Source organism: Hypomesus nipponensis, chromosome 18 (genome assembly GCF_054491055.1).
Source record: "Hypomesus nipponensis isolate SF chromosome 18, ASM5449105v1, whole genome shotgun sequence".
NCBI classification, from domain to species: domain Eukaryota; kingdom Metazoa; phylum Chordata; class Actinopteri; order Osmeriformes; family Osmeridae; genus Hypomesus; species Hypomesus nipponensis.
Window position 1 is genome coordinate 19,527,824 of NC_140378.1, and position 22,492 is coordinate 19,550,315.

The 22,492-nt window shown below is 44.1% G+C and overlaps 1 long non-coding RNA gene across 1 annotated transcript in view; it reads right to left on the bottom strand.

Moving 5' to 3' along the window:
• The window catches only part of LOC146252609 (uncharacterized), a 42,980-nt gene extending 20,825 nt beyond the window's left edge, over nucleotides 1-22,155 (bottom strand). The window contains exons 1-2 of the long non-coding RNA XR_014732033.1: nucleotides 22,041-22,155; nucleotides 20,140-20,237 (exon numbers count right to left, since the gene is read on the bottom strand). This is a non-coding gene — a long non-coding RNA (uncharacterized LOC146252609). The remainder of the gene's footprint in view (nucleotides 1-20,139; nucleotides 20,238-22,040) is intronic.
• Nucleotides 22,156-22,492: the final 337 nt, after the last annotated feature.

The window sequence follows — 22,492 nt, forward strand, 5'->3', positions numbered from 1 at the left end:
TCCCCCATAGGAGCAAATAGAAGGGGAAACAAGCCCATGCCCTTATAGAAAACATGTCCCAGTTTAAATCCTACTTTGGGTAAATATTTCTCCCATCTAATTACATAGTTAAGTACAGTATACCGTGGTGTACCAGAGGCTTTTGGAAGTTAAAGTTAAATTCAATTGCAATACTAAAACAATTGATTATGACAAAAGTAGGTAAACAATCGCGATGTGTATAACAAAGAACTATACACTTAATGAAGATAACAATATCTCTATGGAGCTGCATAGGTTTGAGTACTTCTTGCTTGATGATCACTTTTTAACTCTGCTCTTAAGTATCTAAAATCCTTAACAGCTGAACCACAACCCCTCCACAAACACAGCAGAGCGCACACAGCCCAAACCCATTTTAAGTTTTTCCAGGACATTCTGTTTGTTTCCCACATATTCAGTTCTGCCTTAATTCGCAGGCTGTCTTTACGATTAAGACACATGCCCATGGCCCTGACTCACACTGTCGCTTGTAAATTAATTATTAAGCTTTGCTGGGCAGTAGGAAAGCAAGTCATCAAGCATTAAGCACACATATTAATTTTCAAAGAACCAGTGGTAATGGGCCTGTCTTGGAGACAGTAATGCTAACACGTCACAACCAAGCAGCAGTCCCATTAAATTTGATGCTAAAACCCGGAATATGGAGATCTTGTCGTCTAGCTGCCTCCAGCCTGCCACAGAGAATAAATATTCTACCAAAACAAGTAAACAAAATGTCACAAGTCCATCCGTGTCTAAAGACACAACCGGGGTTTTTGGATTTCATGGGAGAGAGACTGTGTAGGCAGTGATAAGACATGTGACACCAAGGTTCAGTGCAGATTTGTGGTCCGTCTATATGAATAAAATTACGATTACACACATAATCCCCATGGCTTTTAAAGGCTGCGATGCATTTTGGAACATTTCCAACTTTGTCATAAGGGTAAGAATATGGTTGCCCTTGCTTTGGACGCAAGATGGTGTTTGTTACCCGAACATTCAAGGTTGCCATCTTTCAGAAAGATAGTGTACGGTTATTGGAGAACTGTCAAAACAAGACTTTCCAAGGAAATTCCCAACTTCTCATGTACAAACATGCATGTCTATTGTGTGGATGGCAATACAAAACAACAGCAATTTTCTTTGTTCTCAATTTTCAGCCAACCACAGAGAGCGATGACAGGAAGTGTGTCCATATTGAAGGTGTGTCCTGTACATAGCATATCTGCTGCCCAGACTAACAACAGCGTCCTGTAATACTCAACATGTCAAGGACAGACTGACGCCTTTGCGGATCTTTAGATTTTCAACAGAGGGTCCGATCTGGAACAACCCGGTTCCACCGTTCCCATCAGAACCTACCTAGCTGACTCAGGGGACAGCTACGGAACGAAACGAAGGCCGTATCTACCGCAGCAGAACTTAGACAGTTACAAAGACGGCCCTTGGATTCTTCAGTTTGTGATACAGACGTCGTGAAATGTTAGACCACACATGAAGTGAAAACGGCCCATTATTGATAAGAGAAGAGAAGAGGAAAGGCCCATGTAGGCGACCCCATGCTGCAGCAGCGGTGGCTTGGCCAACCACTCTCTCCAGGCCTACTCCTTGATTAAATGCATAATCCACTACTCCCCATCCCCAGTGATTTACTGTGCCTTTAAATCAGCTTGCGCACACATAAAAACCTCAAATAAAAATCACCAAGAAAAACCATTGCACTCTAACTGTTCTATTAAAATGATACCCCGGCCCAGCCTTTCTTCTCTGCAATACCGTTTATTCCACATGAATGCGTATCTTCATTTTTTTTTCATAGGTATGCATATAAAATATTTAAAGTTTAAAATGTCACCGTTGAAACATCAAATGCGGGAGTCTCTCATTAATCAGGGAGGATGGAGGTCCTCTTTTAAGGTTATAACCCTTTGAAAGAGCAAAAATTACATTTTTGACCTTGAAGATGAGACAAACTCATAAACGTGAAATAATTTGCAGTTTAAAGGGGAAAGAGATATGGGATGCCTGAGCCTGCACTGACCTGAGCTGAGGGAGAGACACACCAAACAACTGGTTTTCATATTTACATCCAAGCTGTTGAGATTAATTTGAAATCACATCAAGAAAAAAGAAACAAAACTGAAAAAACATCAAAAGCGGCCAACTGTCAAACTTTCAAATCCACAGGGCCCGAGCTATCTGCTGTGTGAGAAACAAATACTTTTTTCATGCGGTTTTATTAAATGGTGCATGACATTTTCATTACTCAAGGAAATTAAATTCACTAATTTTCTTACAAGTCTGGTACGTCTGCTATTTTAGGGAGGCGTAAAGAATAGAACAATTGTTTCAACACCTACACATGGAAATTTTAATGGGAATCAGCCTTCGGAGAAGTAAAAGGATTTCAAAGCTTTGAAAGAAATATGTTCTTTAATGTGGGGAGTTTGGGTTTTGATCTTCTGCTAAACTAGGTTTTGATCTTTTGTGTAACATGTTTCTTGCATATTAATTTACATTATAACAAGTCAACATAAGCTATGCATCTGCACAGCTCTGTTATATAACCCTCCTACATTTGTAATGATAAGTTAAAACCGAAATGCTGTTTATGCAATTAACAATTTAGCCAATATTGCAATCATAGTTGCTTTAGGATTTCCAACAAACACATTCATTCCTTACGAAAAATCCCCAGAGGAATACATAAAAATCTCAAGTTGTAACCACCCAAAAACTACTGTAAACGCCGTACTCCAAAACCTCCACATCTCCAGGGGTTAGCTGCCTGTTTAGTCAAGCCCAGTAGGGTTAGGCAGCGTGGAGCAAAGGATGTGTGATGGTTGAGGAAAGGAAAGATTCAGCCAGAACCATCGACATGGTCCTTTCTCCAGAGATGAAAAGGCTGATTACCTTCACCTCTCAGGGGTGCACGCCACTTGGCTGACAACATCATTGGAAAATAGACTGCCAGGCTCCTTTGGGCCCTATAACAGCTTACATTTAATGTGGGGGGGAAAATTCGCACTAAAAAGGAGGTGACACCACAGCCTGTGCACTCAGGTTGTTGAATATATTATGAAGGGGAGGGCGGGGGGTCGGAGGAGTCATGGTTACTTTGGTGTTTATAAATGTAAAGCAGAAACAAGTCACAATAATTAAAATGTAGTATTTAGGTAATTAACGGGTTGGTGTATGACTGGAAGAATGGTGGTGGGTTTATCTGAATGAGTCTTTCTGACTGACACAGAGTCTAGAGGATTTAAAAGGAGACAACAAACTTTCTCTGGTACAGTCTTAGTGTAAATTTAATGACAGTGTTAAATCCTGGGCTGTTAGTTCTCAGACAAGGGGACAGTCAAGTCCTACGGTAATCTACGGCCTGAAGACATTCAGCTTTTTTCTAACCACACCACAGTCTCTCCATGTTGGGTAGCATCAGCAGGACTCAAATCTTACATCAGTGGTCTTCTAACCTCTAACCCTACTCATGCTTACTAATCTGTTGTTCCATTGTCCAACTCTGCCCATACATTTCCCTCTTTGTTAGGGTTACAAAGACAGTATAATTCACAATACAAATACTTCTCACTTCTCTAAGTGTTACTTAACTATTTAGGAATAAATTGATGGATTAATTGGATTATTAGTAAATCTGATTATTCTGATTTCGGTAGAACTGTAGAACTTTACTGTAGAACAAGATTCTGGAATGGCATATTGTTCCAAAACCTACGGTGTCTGAAAAAAAATAATATATATATAACAAGGAGAGAGAATATCCTTGCATGACACATACAGTATCTGTAGCTAAACGCCTAGTGCAGTGTGACACTTTATCCAGAGGGTGTTATGATTAAACTTAGACACATTTCAATTCAGCAGTCATATCAAGAAGAACAAGAGGAGAGACCAGATCAAGAAATCCTAATTATAATTACAAAATTACATAGGGTACAACAAGGGCACCCGGTTTAACGGTAATAATTACAGACATAGAGCACTAATAAGAAATATGGCATGGTGAGAGCATAGTGGCTTATGGCACTCAAGGGTTCTCCTGTGTGTGGTGTGTGTGTGTGGTGTGTGTGTGTGTGTGTGTTTGGTGTGATGTGTGTGTGTGTTTGGTGTGACGTGTGTGTTATGGTGTCCTGATGCTACTTGAGCTTGTAGAGCTCTGATTAATACAGGATCAGTGAACCAACACTGGCCCTTTAAAGAAACTTTGGCTTTACTGCACCTTGGAAAACCTCCCTCCAAACCAGCACATGCCCTTTTCCTGTCTCTCTATATTACTCAGCCATGATCCTCTTAAGAAGGCTTGCTCTCCAGGACGATACCATATGTTTTCAGTTAAGACTAATTTCTTTTTCTCATCATTTAATACATGAGCTTGCCTAGCCAAAAGCATTAAGGAGACCTACTTTGTCCCTTCTTCCTCCCCTTTCTCTCTCTTTTTTTGACATCTCTCTGTATTTCAAAACGCTGCCGTTTTAAATGTAATTTACAGCCACAACACACACAAAAAAAAGCTCAGCACTCTAATGGCGTTGTAAGTAATTTTAAGCTAATTCGGTGACCTTTGAAATGAAGTTCATGCTGCCGATAAATTTTGGTAGCTGTTGATTAGCAGAAAGGTCATTGAGAGGCTCTCTCTCAGTCTCATGGTGTCGGACCCTGGCTCTTTAAGACTTTCATCAACGCAACACAAGTTTATATTTGAAAACACGAAACTGACGCTACTTATGGTCATCTGCTATGTGCGATGTGAGTTACATACCTGCATTCTCACTGTATTGAGTGGTGCCCCTTTGTTATGGCAGGGAGTGGAAACAGATGGAGCCACAGTCGTACAGTAGCTGATGTAGCTTGTGTTTGGTTTGGGTAAACAGTGTTAAAAGGTAATGATACCCATCGTAAAATATCGCCAACACAAGTTCACTTCGGGGTTTGTGAAGTAGTGTTACCGGGCAAAGTTGTTAAGCCGCTTCCCGGGCAAAACATTTATTTAACGAAGAACAAAAATCCCCCCCCAAATAACACAAAACCACATATAGAAGCGATATGTGTTCGTTATGTATTGATAAGGAGCACATGCTGTAATATGCAGCATTACAACCCTCAGACAGAAATCAGCCGGCATTACCCTCAGACAGAACCCAGCCGGCAGTACCCTCAGACAGAACCCAGCCGGCATTACCCTCAGACAGAACCCAGCCGGCCTGCCGGGCCCTCGGCCTGGCCAGGTCTTCTCACCATGTGCTTCTCGGCTAGGCGTGTGCCTGCACCGTAATCACAACAACAATCTTTTACAGATTGCCCGTAATTAGAAAAGCCCCTCTCCAAACCAGCTCCATGTTAAGAGCATGATTGCAGCCAAATTGAGTAGTAATTTGTACGATGCAGAAGCGTGTGCTCTGTGAGTGGTGAGGTCGTACAGAAAAAACCCTCCTGGCTAGGGAAGGTTCTAGACCAGGGGTAGGGAGGGGGGGTGGGGGGGGGTTGGGGGCAAGCTGGGGCCAGGTGTACTGTTAGAGGGGCCAGTTACATTAAACATTACTGTTGTCATATCGTTTTCTTCACTGCATTGCAGGCATTAACAGGCAAAAGACCATGTTTATAATTATTCAGAGACTACATTTAGGGGGGGGCACAAGGGGGTCCCATGGTAGATATAGTGACATTTTTCATTCTGATCCTCAGTGAAGACCCTGATAAGTAGAATGATTCAAGATTGCTTCAGACTCATTCATGTCTTTTTTTTTTTTTTTGCCGGCTAATCGATGAATCAATAACGCGCACTTTGAGGTCAGGAAAAAACAGGCCAGTTTAACTTTGGCAATGTTGATCCATCTTGATTGTCAACAAACTAATCTTCCTAAATCTCAGATTTTGAAGAAAAAGGAAGACACATCAATAGGTTGCTCTGAGACAGTAATGTTTAACCTTTGATTGGCTGGGAGGCCATATTGTAATGTGACCTCAGGAAACACCAGACTAAACACAACACACAAACCGCGCCCTGAACGGCTGACGCTGGCAGCCGATGCAAGCTCAGCCCAGACAAAACAACTAAACCTCAATGTTTTAAAATAAATAAAAAAAAAATGAGGATTGGGTTTAAGTACAGTTTTTTTTTCAACACCCAGTCACCCTGGTTCTAATCTGTGAAAACATTACTTATGTCTGATTAAAGGCTTTGTCTCTGTCTGTACCAGTCACACACAGTGAGCTTCCTGCTACAGCACACCCAGATGATACAGCAGCTATCCAACTTACCAGCCCTGTCAGGTTGATTGGTGTCAATTTCTATTCCAGTTTTATCAGTTGTTAGAATAATATTAAAGGAAGGTTAAAGAGCACTTTAGATTGAGTTGTGGGTGGGAAATATCTGCAAAGGTGTAAAAGAATGTCTTATAATTTTTCAACTGTAATTACGGCTGCCAATCTGGGGCGATTTTATAATTCCAAAATCCTGACACTTCACAAAGACTCTATAATTGCATTACTGTGGCCTTTCACACATCAAAGGTCTATTAATTAATTTTTCCTGGGATCTGGTCTGAGATATCTCTGCTTTCTCCTTAATCCCCACCTCATGAGGAGATGTGGAATTTTTCACGAAAATATGAAAAACAGACACACAGTGACTTTTTCTTCTTCCCCCAAACTATTTCTGACCTGTCCCAGAATAGACCAATGATTTGCTGCTGAATACACACTGAACACAAATGTTTTTTCATAAACTGAGGGTTTTGTACTGTAAGTGGAGTTCCAAGTTTTTGGAAAGATCCTTGGAAGTGAAGTAAAAGCTCAAAAGATGACATTTCATTTGCGGTTGTACTGTGTGTAACTCACTTTTATAATCCACAGTAGAACAGGCCTGTGTATGGGTTTGGTGAGTGATACAACTGGCAGCAGCTCATTACCAGGAAACCAAATACCACACTGAGTGGAGTACTGTAATGCCACATTTGGAGACTTTCTTGAGAAAAACACTGATGTGTTTTAGCCCACTGACAGCTTGAAATCTGTTCACTGAAGAAACTGATGAGAACCATAGCTCTAAATGGTACCCTTGACAGGAATGGAGATGATGGCGAGCATTAAGATTTTACGTGCAGCAGTTGACTTCGATATTACTGTCTACAAACCTAAGGAGGAACGCCTGTGACTACTCCACCAGCTGAGAGTGACGCTTGAAGCTCGTACATTAGTACTACTGTGAATGTTGAAGTGTATGAGTCCTTGTTTCTTTCCCACAAGAAAGCAAGACTTCGAGCTAAAAGCAAACGGTCCACATTGTTTCAAATGAATCACTCAAACTGTTGTACTTAGTCTCAGAAATGAAGACTTTCGGATAATGTTACTTTACATTAATAAATCAAAAGTCTGACTGAAAGGATCCTACTATTTCTTCTGCTCTCTGTGTCTTTTGACAAATCACATTGCTGGGGGCTGGAATCAAAACAGGCAATCATATAAACCCTTCAACACACAGCAGTAAAGGGTGGGTTTAAACTTAATACACCCCCTTGCTTCTGACCCAGTCAGTGGTCTCCTAAAGAAGTTTGTATTGAGAAAAGGAGGAAAAACAAACTTCTGGGTACCAAGATTGTGCAGTCCCTAATCCAGCAGTGAGGAACTCTTAGATAATTGTTTAAACTTTGAAATGGAAAGACAACAGCCAAATACTCGTGAAGAACAAAAAAGTAAAAATGGCACTCAAACAAATGGATGAAGAATGAAGAACAAATCTAAAAAATTCTGGAAGATGCTAAAATCCCTGAAGAGCCCCCAAAGCTGGGGGCTTAGCGAGTTCCTCCAGGCCTCTTGTGTTGTTTATTTACGAACGACTGTCCAAGTGGTGAAAACAGACTTTAGTTTCTGCATTTCTGTTCTGATCCCGGTCCAACTCCATTAAACATCAGAGTTTCAGAAGAAGCCTCAACAGCATTGTCAGAACTCTGGATGGATTTCGGGCAACAACAAAAAAAGACAACTGCATCAGAAATTGACTTCATTAAGAACCAATTTTTCCCTTTCTTCTATTCCTAATGGGAGATCTGTTTCGTTTCGTTGTTTTTACTCATAAAGCAGTGCAACGTATGAAAGCCCCCAGAATGAAAGCCGGTACAATGGTATTATGAAACAAAGGCAGAAAGGAGATTGAGGAGGAAAAAACGAAGGGAAATGGCATCATCTTTAAACTTAATGAAACGGCATCCGTAAAAAAAAAATCTCTAGTAATTATAATAAAGATGGGAAAAACATAATAAATGACTCCCTGCCCCCACCTGCTAACAGTAATTATAACAGACTCAACAATAAATGGTAAAGCAGCACAGAGACGCATCTTGGGAATTCTCAGGGGTCGGTGGATTAGCTCGAAAAGCCTGAATGATTAAAATACACTAATTAAAATTTTGTGTTCCTTAGTAACTCGTCTTCTAAGGCCCCTTGTGCTGGCAAAATGGGAATAAATGTGACAAAAGCAAATACTCTTTTGGACCTGAATAAATAAACAAGTCTAATCAACTTTGTACTTTTATAGAATGGGTTACATAAAAACTTCTTTGATGACCTTTTGTCACATTAGTGCTTTTCAACTTCTGCTGTAGTGAAGCGGAATATTTTGATGCTGTTCCTTACATCAAGGTAGAATATTAAGTCAAACATCTAGGATGTCTTATTACATCAATGGTTTAATGTAAAGTAACATTTCAAAGACAACTCAAAACCCGTATCATCAAGCCAATGCCAAACTTGAGTATTACGCAGTAAGCTTTAGTATGTTATATTGTAGGCCTACCTTTCTTATTATCTTACCTTTATTATTTTTAATTACCTGAACTTCAGCGTTACAACATTGCTTGGCACATGAGCAAAGAAGTTTATAATGTGACCTACATTCAATATAGGAATGCTTATTTGAATACACTAGGAATGAACACAAATGCACATTTGGTGAAGCCTGTGCATCTGCACACATGAGGCAGTGTAAAACACTAGTGACAGTCGGAGCCAGTGTGTGCTTAGAGGATCAGAGAAGAAGGGATGAAAGAGTTGGAGGTAGCAGTTACAATCAAGCAGCAGCCTCATAATCTTAACAGGAAGCGATACCCCAGCCTCCTGCTGCTCTCTCACTAACAGCCCCAACCAGGAAAGAAACAATCTCAGAAATGTGTTGCGGCGTAAATGTAAGGTGTCAGGGACGAGGGTGGGAGCAGGCTTTGAAAGACCGCGAGGAGGACGGGATATTCCCGAAGGTTTCCCTCCGGAGAGGAAGCGTTCCTCAGACGTACCGCTGTCTTCGCGGATGATGTCAAACTGCCGTTTTCGTGTCAGCAGGGACAGTGCAGCGAGATGAAAAAGAAATATTTCGCAGTGATCTGTATCTTTTCGACTGAAACACAGATGTGGCAAATCGCTCCCTAGAGAATGTCCCTCAAAGTCAAAAGTTAGAAAGGAAATCAAAGAATCGACTTCATGGTTTGGTTCAAATGATCATGCGGCCTTAGGTGGACAGTGGTCATAGGGAAGAACATTTTACAACTACATCAGAGAGTCCAAATCAGTTTAAAACTGACAAGCTTACTAAAAACATACAGCATTTACAGAGGATTAACTTTCAAGTTCATCTCAATGCAGCGCATACAGCAGTACTCTTTCTAATCACCAAACTTCCTTCACATGTCCGTCTGTGTGTCACTGCAGTCACTAAAAAGACGTCATGACTTCCAAGTGTAATAGTCAATTAGGGGTTTGGGTGTTCAGGCCCCAGGATAGTGACTGGGACCTGGCCCTGTGTGACTGGGACCTGGCCCTGTGTGACTGGGACCTGGCCCTGTGTGACTGGGACCTGGCCCTGTGTGACTGGGACCTGGCCCTGTGTGACTGGGACCTGGCCCTGTGTGACTGGGACCTGGCCCTGTGTGACTGGGACCTGGCCCTGTGTGACTGGGACCTGGCCCTGTGTGACTGGGACCTGGCCCTGTGTGACTGGGACCTGGCCCTGTGTGACTGGGACCTGGCCCTGTGTGACTGGGACCTGGCCCTGTGTGACTGGGACCTGGCCCTGTGTGACTGGGACCTGGCCCTGTGTGACTGGGACCTGGCCCTGTGTGACTGGGACCTGGCCCTGTGTGACTGGGACCTGGCCCTGTGTGACTGGGACCTGGCCCTGTGTGACTGGGACCTGGCCCTGTGTGACTGGGACCTGGCCCTGTGTGACTGGGACCTGGCCCTGTGTGACTGGGACCTGGCCCTGTGTGACTGGGACCTGGCCCTGTGTGACTGGGACCTGGCCCTGTGTGACTGGGACCTGGCCCTGTGTGACTGGGACCTGGCCCTGTCACTGCCTGGGAGTCAAACTACAGCTGCGCTTCAAAAAGGCTGTAATCCCAGCCGGTATTACCAAAGAGGCTAAAAAGATTCAAAAAGCCTGCTTACAAATTTAATTACCTTTGCAGTTAACCAGAGCTTAGCTGCCAATGACCTGCTATTTCCACTGAAGGGGGGGGGGGGGGGGGGGGTTGAGGGGGCCTGTGAGATGAGCGTGCGAGGCAGGGCAGGGCAGATCAGAGGCCTGTGAGACGAGCTTGCGAGGCAGGGCAGGGCAGATCAGAGGCCTGTGAGACGAGCGTGCGAGGCAGAGCAGAGGCTTGTGAGACTAGCGTGCGAGGCAGGGCAGGGCAGATTGGGGGCCGTCCGGCGGGCATTCTCAATACCAGCTCAGGCCCACAACAACACACTCATGGCCCTATCTTCCGTTTGAGTGCAAATTAGATACAGTTGATTAAAATATTGAGTCATTTCACAGCCAATGTTAGGGGAATAAAGGAGCCAGGGGTACTGGAAATGTGCTATGGTGTGTGTGTGTGTCAGAGAGAGAGGGAGAGAGAGAACGAGAGCCCTGCTAAATTTGAACAGTGAGCACAATCGCATATCACATGTATGGATTCCCTTTCGAACACCCCGTCCTTGCCCAAAGGACAACTTTGAAACACATGGAGTATAGATGTAACAGCACAGGATTCTCTGTAATCAATCAATTTACTGCAGAACAGTGCGTGTTGGTATTATGTGATGCACACACTGTGAGCAGGCGCCTTTTTAATTCCTGCAGCAAATGTGTGCACTCTTTGTTAACCCAAAAGAGAGAGAGAACACGACTTCTGGCATTAAAACTTCTGCCTCATTGCAATTAAACAAAAGAAAATGAACACTTTCGGGTTGCCCTGGTAACCTAATTGCATCAGTACATTGCACACAGGAGCCAAAGTAACTGAATTTTGATGAAAAGGCGGCGATAATTTACGGCATTGAGAAATTAGTTGCCGTGGCGACGCGTTAATTACATCTCAAATTAACAATGCAAGTGTAGTGAAATTAAATATAAATCATATTTTCTGCATAAATTACAGGGGTTGATTAGTGCGGGCGCCAGGAGAGAGAGGTTGGGATTCCAAGGGCCTGTCATATCCCCCGCCTCCCATCCTCCCTCCTCCCCTCCCTCCCTCTTCCCATCCTCCCCTCCCTCCTCCCCTGCCTCCCTCCCTCCCTCCTCCTCTCTCTCCTCCTCCCCTATCCCTGAAAGCCTCCCTCTCCCCCTGTCTGGCTTGTCTAAAGACAGGGACTGGATTACACCAGATGAGACAAATCAACCATATCTAGCACGTTGGCGTTCTATCACCTGTAACACACATTTATCGCCCGGTGGTTGAGGTGTGTATTCTTTCCGCGTGTGTATGCGCATCAGTGCGTACACGCGATCTCATGAACCTTATTCTAATTTGGCTCTAATAGCACTCTGTACTCCGAGCTGTTGATATTCCACTGTTGCATTAAGTGTGAATAAATCCTGCTGAGGAGAAAGTCATGCAGTATGAGCTCCCCTATGCACGATAACGTGTCCTAACCACCTCCACCACCGCCCTATCAAGGTACGACACCACAAGCACACTTACAGAGAGATTCATCATCAAAATGGGCCTTGCAAACCTCAAAGGGTGTGCTAAGTTGTTTAGAACAGTAAACAATCAGTGTGTGTGTGTGTGTGTGTGTGTGTGAGTGTGTGTGTATTTGATAGGGAGAGAGAGTGAGTGAAAGAAAAATAAAGAATGAGAGGAGGAAGAGATCAAAAAACAGAGAGAGGAGAGGTAGAGAGAGGTAGAGAGGGGGGAGAGAGTTAGAGAGAAAGGTAGAGAGAGAGGAGAGAGCGAGAGAGGTGAAGACGGGGGAGAGAAGTCGAGAGAGATGTAGAGAAAGAGGTAGAGAGAGAGGGGAGAGGAGAGAGAGGTAGAGAGGGGGGAGAAAGGTAGAGAGAGAGATATAGAGAGAGAGGGGAGAGGAGAGAGAGAGATGCTCTCCTCCCCTTGTTCCTCTTGTGGCATGACTTCCCTCTAAGCATCACAAACAAGCCTCTGGAGGGGAGTCAGGAGGGGGTGGAACAGAGAAAGCTGAGCACCACCACAACAGCAACAGCAACCAACTTGAGCCGTCTAAATTATTCATACACCAGATGGATACGTTTCCCCTGAATTTCACAGTAAAACACGCATATTCACCTGCCCTGCTATCCCCGCACCGGGGCCTCAGCCAAAGCTGGCTTTCCGGTGGAACACCCGAATCAAGATAAATATCACTTTCCCTAAATCATTTTCATGACTGATTAATATCAACTTTGAAGAACGGAAACCCCTCGACTCTCCAGTGTTACGTTTGTTCTTCCCTAGGAGCACGATGAGGAGGAACACAATCCCTTTGCTTCATCTTCAAAGATATGAACACTGATACGACCTTGTCTGAAGGAGATCTCTAAAATCACGCAGCCTCCGGGGGATCTGGAATATCACTGACTAAAATCAAACCCGCTCTGGCTGCCTGTCTTTAAGCAGTCCTCTCCTTCACTCTGCCCGCGGATGTCGACAGCTTGTTTTTTTTGTTCAAAAGGAATTTACGATTGTAACAAAAGCTTATTTCTGCTGATATCAGTCGGACTTTACCTACTGTGACCTAGTTGTCATTGTTGCTATAGAGAAAATGTTCCTATTCACTGAAGAAAATGTGATTAATTGATCTAAGGCATCGTGATCCCCTTGAAGTATGCAGAACTACGTCCTAGGACTGCAGGTGTTATAGCCAGCCTGGTTGGAGTGTGTTGCTAGACAACGTTAGTTTGAACAAACCTGAGTGTTATCCCAAAAAGTACCCTGACGACAAATACCCCACGCCGTCTATCGACATGACTCACAGCTGTGGAGAAAAAATCCTCGAAAATTAGCCTGAGTTGGCAGTTAGTGTTGTTATTTGTCAGCTTCTTCAGTGTACCTCAGTGCCACTCGACGCTGTAGACTGCTGTCTGTGGAGTCGTTCAGAGAATTGCCAAATGAGGATTATCTCTCTGTGCACTCCCTTGAGAAAAATGCCTCATCTTTCACAATGCAACATTTTATATTAGAAATATGCTGTAAGACCCTGGCTGCATCACGTGGTTGAACAAAGACAGTTCGGTGAAATTATAAAACGAGAACTTTTAGTGAACTTGACAACTGTTTCATGAGCGAGCTACTCAGAGCTGTCAACTTCCTGTTAAGCATCTAAAGTGCTGATGTGCAGAGTATTGCAAGGCACACAGCGCAAGACACAGGGTGTGTCCAGTACTGATGCACTGAGCACAGGTCCATTCACTCACACTGACTTCCTGCTTCGGGACAAGGAGGTTCAGACGACCCCCCCCAGGGAGGCCACTCCCCCTGCATGTCCATTTATGAAGGAGGACGGCTTTTAAAAGGACATGGCCTCATTAAGAGAATAAGTAGCCTTTCTGATGGTCTTTTGCAGCCCCCCCCCCCTTCTCTCCCTCCCTCCCTCTCTCTTTTGAAAGTAATGCCGATGCAGTTCCAATGAGTGGAAAGTGCTGGACACTAGGATGGGATGTGGTTTGATGATACGTCTTCACCATGGCACAGTCCTCCTATACTGAGACTGTTGTGAACATGGTGATCTACTGAAGACGAGTGTTTTGATCACTTAAGAGGAAGACATTACACACACAGAGAGACACAGACACCTTCCCTCCCCCCCAGCACCCACCCTCCTGGTCCTCCCTCCCCCCCCTCCCCCCCCCCCAGCACCCACCCTCCTAGTCCTCCAACCCCCCCACTCCTCACCCTCCTTTGCCCTCCCCCCCACTCCCCACCCTCCTGGTCCTCCCTCCCCCCCCCAGCCCCCAGCCCCCACCCTCCTGGTCCTCCCCCCCCCAGCCCCCAGCCCCCACCCTCCTGGTCCTCCCCCCCCCCCCCCCCCCCAGCCCCCACCCTCCTGGTCCTCCCCCCCCCCCAGCCCCCACCCTCCTGGTCCTCCCCCCCCCCCCCCCCAGCCCCCACCCTCCTGGTCCTCCCTCCCCCCCAGCTCCCACCCTCCTGGTCCCCTCCCCCCCAGCTCCCACCCTCATGGTCCCCCCCCCCCCCCAGCCCCCACCCTCCTGGTCCTCCCTCTGGCAGCTGGGCCCGCAGGTGTGGCCCACCCCATGATCCACAGCAAACACCTGCCTTTATTTACCTGGCCCAGGAAACAGACTCCAAAGCCTTGCGCTTTTGGATCAATACCACATAAAACAGCCAGCGGAGCGGGGTAGTCTCCTGGAGCATTCTGGAGGTCTGCTCTACCCAAATGCCAAGTAACTAGAGGAGAGAAGAAAAAAGGAAGAAAAAAAAAAAAGAAGAAAAAAAAAAAGCGAGACCATACCAATAAGTTTCAATAAAACCCCACCGGATAATACCAGCTCTTCAGGGGGAACCAAAAGCACATGGCTTTGTAGCAGGAGGGGGGCTATTTTCTTGTGGGGGGGCGCTCTGCATGGGAGATCCTGGAGGTCTCGCAGCTGAGCGTGTTCTATTGAGGCTGTTTAAAGGGCCTGACCTCGAGACATCAGTGGTCATGTTTGTTCTGCTTAAAACGGTGCAGCATTAAAAGGCATTTCTGAAAAGAGCAACACGAAATATGAGGCGGAACAGCCAGCTTCCAGGCAGCATCTTCACATGAATGTTGACAGAATTCATTAACCCCAACCCCACACCCCAAACGCTGGGCTATTCTTAGATAAAAGAATAATATTTTGTCAGATAGAGACCTCAATGGAGTACCTATACTGGGAACATGCAGGATGACTCAAAGGCAGTTATTCCACAGTATTTACTTACTTAAAGAGACATGCTTGGCGGGTAATGTAGTTAAGGGAAGATAGAAACCCTAGTGAACTTGACACTCCAATTATGTCTCCACTGGAAAGTGCAGTATTTGATCAGAGGAGGGAAATCGAGCAAAAATGAACTGAAACCAGATCCTGTCGACTTACTTTCCCTGCCGGTTCTCAGCTCTGGGTGTCACTCAGACTTAATAAAGCTCTCCGGTTTTCATTTTATCACAGAAAATAGACTGTGAAAAATAAAATCAGTCAGTTTTGCCGTAATGGAGCAAAGTAATGGGAGAGGGTGAAACTGACACAACACACTTTCTCCATGGTAATACCATCAAAATGAAAGCATATTCACTTCTGGACTTTTCCGGGAATCAATTCAAACCGAATAGTGTTCCTTTTCCTCAGACTGAATCTCATAACAGCTCCAACAAATACAGCACTCTTGCACTGGAGTGTCACCTCTGGTGGTACCAACACAGCTATTTCACCCTATTAAGTTACCTGGCTGTCCGGTCTTCCCCACAGCCTAACCCTTGTCCACTCCATACCTCTTATTTTATTTCCGCACTTTGGACATTAGAGGTACATTACACACATCTGCAGTAGCTGAAATGACTGCACTTGCACACCCAGGTGTTACGTTGCAAGGTTATGTCACGACAGAGGCTGCAGGCAGTGTGACCTCCGACGGCTTGATCTCGCCGATGAAAACGATCTGCTGATCTCCTCTACTGACAGGCACCAGGCTGATGCCCTTGTGCCGCAAGTCTGAGCTACGTAGAGAAAACCAGCATCCCTTTAACCTCAGGAGACTTTATAACGCTAAGAGTAATAACCGTTTGATCATTTGTAATAACGTTATTTATAATTTTGATTGATTATAAGATGATGTTGCACGTGGCGTGACATGCGCAGATGGGTTCACTCGTCTAATAATGCAGACAGTTACTTCTCGGTCTTCACTGACACGAACACGAAGAGAATGTTTATCAGTCTGTTCCTCTATGTGAATGCATTGTTTTTCAGATGTAATTAGATCAACTAAAAAAGTGAGAAGAAAAAAACCCACACTCTGTTTCCCAAGTGTTCCGCTGCGCTATTAATTATTCTGAGAAAGACAGATGCTAAATTGTGTATGCCCATCAGCACTTAGACTTTCTGAAGATTTATCATTCATGTAAATCATGAATAAAATATTTCCTTGTTGGGGGAAAATGCTACATCTGTTTTGGTGCATCCTAGGTTCCCGATCACCCGTTAAAAAAACCATGCCCTGAAAAACTGACCACTGGACAAACAAACGTAGAGAAGACTTGCGCGACATTCTGACTTCCAGAAACACCTGAAGAAGAAACGAGGCGTGTCCTGAGTTCCGCTGCGCTGTGGGCATCACTCTGCTTCTCTAAAATGCACAATGCATAAATGCAAGGCGCACACCATACTGCTGTTATCCCCAGATGCTTGAATAAATAAGTAAACACCCCGGCGCGGGCGAGAGAGAGAGAGAGAGAGAGAGAGAGAGAGAGAGAGAGAGAGAGAGAGAGAGAGAGAGAGAGAGAGAGAGAGAGAGAGAGAGAGAGAGAGAGAGAGAGAGAGAGAGAGAGAGAGAGAGAGCGTCTGCGAATGAGGCTGTCGCGGCGACGGAGGTCGAGCCACCGGCCTATGGGACGGTGGCGTCTCCGATCGCCCCTGGCGACCATCACGTTGCCGTGCTCCGGAACCGACAGCGCTGCTCGCGCAACAGATGGGGCTAATGATGCGAGACAAAAGAGATCATTTCGCCGCGGCCTTCCAGGAGGGCAAGGGGAGCGGGGTGCAAGTTTGAATGATAGGGCCAAAGAGAAGCACGCAGGGAGGGGTACGGCAGCCATGGCTAGCCTTCTTTATGAATCGCAAGGTGCCGTGATGAATAGAGAATGGCCTGTGAAGTTCGTCACAGAAATATGAACGCTTTGTTTATTTCCCCTCTTTTCAGTTCCTCACAGAAAGCTAACTGCCCTGTTTTAACTTCCTGAGTCAGAAGGGGAGGGGAAAAATATTTTAGAAAAGGTCTATATTTTACTTATTAGTAAAATGTTTGGGTAAAATAAACTCATTTTAGGAAAAATACATTGTTTTCAGGGTTTGTTGGTGGGAATCTTTTGGTACTTCACGATTCGATTCGATTCTTGGGGTCACAAATCGAAAAAAAAAACATCTGCTAAATGACTAAATGTAAAAATTGATTCACATTTTTTAGCGATAAAAAAATAAATAATAATAAAGTAAAATAAAAAAGTTTTTAAAAAAAAGTAAAATAAAACTAAAACAAATAATATTACCCCCCAAAAAATATATATATATTTGAGAATTGATGTGAATCGCTAGAAGACTGAATCGCGATTCAAATGTGAAACCATTTTTTCCCCCACTTCTAATAGCAAAGGACCCAGTCAAGTCCTAACGTGAGATTCTCAATGGGATAGATGCAGCACACAGTGCAAAGCTGGTTCAGTCAGTCAGTTGTCCATTTGAACAGGCAGAGATGGATGGTATGGACGCAATGCAGATGTTCATGAAATGCAAAATAGATTCCTGAATATTTGCTATTCAAACTCATTTAGCTCACCCTGCCAGTCTACCTTAACATGGACTTATACAGTACATACATCTGCGCGCACAAATACCCACATTTGAATATGAATAAAAGTGTAATCAATCATCCACAAAGGACTACCATGGGTGTATTCAGCTGTTGATTAATGACAAAGTCCAAAAGGTTTCATAAAATCACAATGCTTTTGACTTTATGACATTAATATTATGATTCAAGGATACACACCACCTCCCAAACTCTAACAAGAGCAACAAAAACGACCAGATGTAGGTTAAGGAGCCTCTTTCTTCAACAAAGCAAGATGTTTCCCACACACTGTGTAGCTGAGTCACAGAAATAAATAACCTTTTTTTTTTTTTTTTTATTGTGCCAAAACGACATGAAAAAAAAATGTATGAAAACTGACGTTTCGACATCTTCGGGGAGATTAGATTAATAAGACGTAGTTTAAGAGTTAACAGGCGGTTAAAAAGATGTTCTCCATGTCTGGGACATCCAACTAATGACTCTGTACTGTCCTGTACCGCCATCCAGCACAAGAATCAATCAAAAAAACAAAACAAAGGACCTCTAAGCATGTGAGCTGTGAGCAGCCAAGCACCTTGGGATGGGATTTAAAGAGCAAAGAAGCCGACCGGGCCCCAGACAAGCCCCTCCCAGCCCAGCCAACGTATCACTGGGAGAAGTTCAGCCGCGATGCTGACACAAACAGTGGAGCAAGGCCCGTATTAGAGTCAGGTTAGCAGAGATAACACTATCTGGACGGTCCCCATGGGCACCAAAAGCCAGGCCTAGCTGGCAAATAAAGCTACAGAGTCTTGACTCCCCGGCACATTAGCTGTGATTACAATGACCTTCATTATATCAGCTCCCCTTATTACAACACGTGGAACGCGTCTGTCTCCTGGGTCGCCACAGTGGGGGAGAGAAGAAGGGAAAGAAAAGGAAAAAAAAACTGCCTGATTCAAATGGTGGGGTTTGTGCGTCGCTGGGCTACCCTGGAGTTCAAATTGAACAATGGTAGAATAAGCACCTGTGAACAGACTGCTGACCGAGGACTTCACCACTGAGGATCTTCGGGGGGTTTTCTGAGCCGTAGCTCCCCAAGTCTGTTTCTTATCGCAGGGTTGTACAAGACTGTGTTAGGTAGATGTTGATGAGTACTTCACCAAGCAAAGGGCAAAAATGAAAATTATTTACTATCCGTTCAGTGAAACTGAAGAAATCATGAAGGGAATCATTCAATTATTATTATTTTAAGAATCTGTGGGACAGATTCTTCCTCTCCCTCAATCGAGCCCAGCGGGGGTGGGGGTGGGTGGGGGAGGACCAGGAGGAGGGGGGAAGGACTTACCCCTTCCGCCCCCCCCCTCCTCTCTGCCCCCCCTCCTCTCTCCCCCCCTCCTCTCTCCTGGCAGGTGACTGAATAACGACAGACACTGCCCACAGAGACCTGCTTCTCCCCATTCACTTAATACAGCTAACAGGCCACAACACTGGAGGAGTGGAACAGTGGGGGTTCGAGTGGGGAGGTATGTTTGTTTTGTGCTGAGGTGATGAGGAATGGGGGGAGGGGCGGGGGGGGGGGCAAATCAGCTTGCTTTGGATTAAGAGCAAATCATGAGAATGTAAGCGTTCCTCGTAAGTGCCACGGTTGCAAGTTCTATACACAAACACCTGTAGCAGAACCAACAGGTGCTGGAGCGACACACACAGCCACACAATCACGAAGATGAGCCGCGTAACTGACTGCACAGGAAATACTGCAACAGCAGGCCGGGTGACGTCTTAAAAATATCTTTAGTTTAAGACATTTACGTCCCCGGTGACCATTGCGTAAAATATTCTAAAAGTTCAGCTAATTAACAGACCGCAATAATAATAAAATTAAACTGCAACTTAATTATAGGTTCATAATGAGCCGATGCATCGCAGCCAAAACTGCGAGTCCCACACCAAGGTAGAGAGGCACCTGCCAAATGCTCCCTGGGTTTTTACAGCTTAATTAATCTAGGCCTTGGGGGTATCATGACTGGTGAGTCAATCGTGAGACTGTTTTGCGACAAAAACATTTGTAACGGGAAGCAGAAGTGCCACATCCACACTGAGCACAGACACCAGCCTTGTCCGGATCAAGACTTTAAGGGTCCTGTGTGAAATAGGGGTATACAACAACAACACAATCGATCAAGACGCACACAAAAAAAAGTATCACCGAAATGAAACGAAAGTGTTTTAAACCAAAGCATGACGTTGCAGATAATTGAGTTAAGGGATAACAATTAGATCCACCAAGATAATTAATTTGGCTCACCATCCAGTTGAGAGACACGTTTGGGTGATGTCCAGTTACCCCCTCTGGTCTCTCCTTGTGGCTGATCTGGGCAACTCAAACCTCCGTTTGTTCTCTTGCTATGGAGGCAAGAAGGACAGGAGTGTGTTACAGTTTGAAACCAGATCGTTTCACCTTTAATAGGCACATATTATGAGACCAAGCCACACTTGCTTGACTTGTTGCAGTTTACTGTACAGACAATTAAAGACGGTTTAAAGTGAGGATCTACACTTGGTTTATTTAGACATGCTTTCACATCAACATGGCTCCCTGTAAACTTATTCACACCTTCAGACCAGTAATATAAATATTTTTTTTCCATTTGAGAGTGTGAAACACTGAAAGAAAGCAATTAGGAATTTAGAGTGAGAAATACTGCTCTGAATGTTGCAAAAGCACTCTGTAAGTTAATAAAGAGCATTATCATCCGTCTTGTGACGTTATTAGATTAGTGCTTTACAGGAAAATAGAGCAAAATGATCATACCAAACAACACCAATCCCTCAGTGTAATGACCATTCAGTCACAACCAGTAAGGCCATTTCAGAGTTTAAGGTTTGCGAAAGCGAATAAAGAGAACAATTCTGTTACATTAAGCTTCCATGGTACAGTAGATTAAAATAAAACATGAAGAAACAAACTAAATGTCTCAAAGAAGTGAAGATATGATATGAACCAACCCCTAATGACTGCTAATTACAAACTAGAATGTTGTAGCTGATAGGCTAAATAAACAGAGCAGCAAAAGAAACATAATAAATACAATAATTATTACTACTGCTAATTACATTTCCCATTATATTCCTAATTAGATGGACTTCATTTTCCACATATTGCATAGACGAGAATTCCAGTTCTTAGTTAATAATGGTTGAGTTGTGTTAACATTTCAAAGTCAAGTTTCTGGACAACACAGACCAGACTGAGAGCCAGAATAGCTAAAACGCTTCTGCAACTCAAGTCCCTAAAACGTGGGAACCCAGAAAGGCCTGTGTCTCTATGACACACACAATGTATGGGCAAGATTTAGGCATAAACACTTTAATGTTGCTGATGTTATTTCCATAAGAGGAATCTACTCGAATGAGCATCATGGTCAACTATTGCCTCTGCCCACAGTGTGAGTGAGACCCGTCAAATCTATCCTGCTACATAAACTCAGCCTAAAGCCGGGTGCACACTGCGATTTTTAGTAGTCCTTGGCGACTGTTGCTCGTCGAACAGGATCCCCGCTGTAAGCTATGTCACACTGGCGGATCCAAGTTGTCATGATTCATGACTATCAGTGTCAAGACGCGAAAAAATTGACGCATTCAATCGACATTAAATGTAGGAATGCTGCTTCATTAAAGACATAAAAGTAGTAAAAGCCATCATAGTAATGTTTTAAGATTCTCAGAATTAGTCTCAGACGACCAAATTGTGGCCAAAATGAGCTGGCAACCGGTTGAGCCTATCCAGTCAAGTGCGTAGCGTTAGTTTATGGGGGGAGTGGGGTTCTAGGAAAGTTAGGCTAGCCACCTTCCTGGCTAAAGTAAACCTAAGGACGGTAGGAGCTTTGTTGCTATTTTAACGATGTGTTAGTACGTCATTATTTTAGCATAATTTATCACAAAATGAATTAAGTTAGCTAATTTAACTGCAGACATTTTAACTGGGGCCCAATATTCCGCTAAAATGAAATTATATTAGCTAATATAAATAGCTTGTTAGTTTGACTGAGCATCGAGTGAGTTGATGACAACCTAATCCCTTGCATTGACGCTACAGTAGGCTAGCTAGCCACCTGCGTCGGAGATGTTGGTAAATGGAAGTAGCGTTGGGGTTCAATTAAAAAGCTTTGAAAGTGCATACAAAATTACTTGCACTACTTACACAACCTTTTCAGTATTGTATTCCTCCAACGGATATAGATCTTCAACATGTTTAAATGTGTCGATCTTCCGCCGTTAAGTGTCGCTGTTGCGTCCGCCATTTTTTTTCTCTCGCGAAGTGTTACCCATTATTTCACCCATGATGCTTGGCGTGATAGGCAATCTAAATCCATCTAACATTAGTCACTCATAGGGAAGCTTTAACCAATAGGTAAATGTTGGCAAACATGCCAACATTTGTTGGCAAATCAGACTTAAAAGCAAATTTTAGTCAAAAACTAGGTCTATTTTTATACAACTGGCCTTTTGCTGAGGTGCATTGCAGTAGCTTTAAAGTCTTTAGTGCGTGTACAGTACTGTATGTAGACCAAGTGGGTGCCAAGGAGAGGCAGGGTGGATTAGAGGCCTGGTTTCCACATGGCAGCACTATAATCCTGCCATCTGAGGTAGAGAGAGTA